This window comes from Aplysia californica, unplaced genomic scaffold, assembly GCF_000002075.1.
Source record: "Aplysia californica isolate F4 #8 unplaced genomic scaffold, AplCal3.0 scaffold00422, whole genome shotgun sequence".
Taxonomy (NCBI): Eukaryota; Metazoa; Mollusca; class Gastropoda; order Aplysiida; family Aplysiidae; genus Aplysia; species Aplysia californica.
The window spans coordinates 410,521-412,267 of NW_004797692.1; positions in this window are offsets into that span (position 1 = coordinate 410,521).

Below are 1,747 nucleotides of genomic sequence, written 5' to 3' on the forward strand. Positions count from 1 at the left end.
CAGTTGATAAGCCAATCGGCATGAGAGGGAGGGGACCAACGTTTGGATCCAATTAGAAAATTAGTATGCCCCAAAGTTGGATAATCGTAGCTGTTCGCTCTATGTTATCGAAGATTGAACATTACTTCAGAGACTCAGAATTGCAATGCATAATATGCGATTTACTTCAGAACAGGTCATTCTGTTTGGGTTTTTTTATGTGAACATCATTATGTCGAAACTGAATGTCCATGGCTTATATTCAATTCGTCTTATCGGGGGTGACTATTGATCCAGGGATCCCCATTTATATGCGACCGACTTCAGAACGGGGGACTCTGTTTCTGAATCCTAATTGTGTGAACACATTATACGCCGAAGTTGAATATCCATGACTATCCATCCGTCGCTATCGGAAACGGACACTGACTTGTTAGTGAACACAAATAAGAGGATTTATATTGATAGAGGCGTAAAAAAGCATACTACAGTGGCAGTAAAGGTATATTAGAGGTACATAACGACAGTACGGCCAACTTATCACCGACGTTCTTTTTTCCCTTTTTGTGACCGTCACGTCCTTTTCTCCCGAATCAATAAAGGAAGTACAGGTACATCAATTGGTCGCTTTTAAGTACAGGGAGGCTATCCTGAAAAAATGCTGTTTTAAGAAAATCGAAGGTAAAATATTTTTGCCCGTTGTTCAGCTTCTTTCAAAGACAAGGAGAGTATTCTCTATAACCAAACAAAAATACACACCAATGAAACCAAACTTCTCCTATAGGTAGGGCAATGCCCACCTTTGGTGTAGGTCAAGATTTCTGGAACCCCCGAAATGTGGGTTAGCTCACTTGTCCTTAAAAGCAATCAATTGATCTGTATGGTATACTCCGTTAGGACACTGGAACTTTTTATGTCGCTAGTTCTGAGAATTTTCATTGAAATATTATATTCCGAAAGAAACTTTTTCTAATGTTTTGATAGTAAAGCTGGACATCGATCATCTCTGCGATACTTAAAGCTTTTTAAAAAAAAATAGGTTTAGTAAAAGTTTTACGACACTTGCAACATAATTTGCTCATAATAACGTGCCTGCAATTAGAGATGTTACTACAGAGACAACGGCAATAGATGTATGGCAAGATAGAACGAGCAAACCACACCACAACATCCGCCAACCACCCTATAATAATATACTGGCATTAATACTGCTTAAAACATTGCTCTACCTAATCGTCCTTAATTCCCTGGCGGAAATTACGCATCAAAATAGATTTTCTAGACATTATTGTGCCCACACAGCGCTATAAGGCGATCGTAATCACACGAGCGGCCACAAACATCATTGATTAGCTCCTGCTCACTGTTTCACTGGGCGTCAACAATCACAATTGACTTTATTGATTGTACAACGAAGTTCTTTGATCGCAGTGACAGGTCATGTCGATCTACGACTTGTCGATAGCTCCATATCCTGTAGCGTAAGATTACTGAACGAGCGCGTTATTCACACACCTCGCAGTGAATCATTACTTTTGATCTTATTAGTTCCTTTTCTTATTATTCTTATCATTTCTCTTGGTTGTTGTTTCGCTTTGTTATTATATCCTTGTTATAATTTCCCTTTTTGATTATTTCCCTTTCGCATTATTTCCCTTACTTATTATTTCCCTTTTTTATTATTTCCCTTTCTCATTATTTCCCTTACTTATTATTTCCTTTTGTCATTATTTCCCTTTGTTCTTACTTCCCTTTACGTGTAACCCCC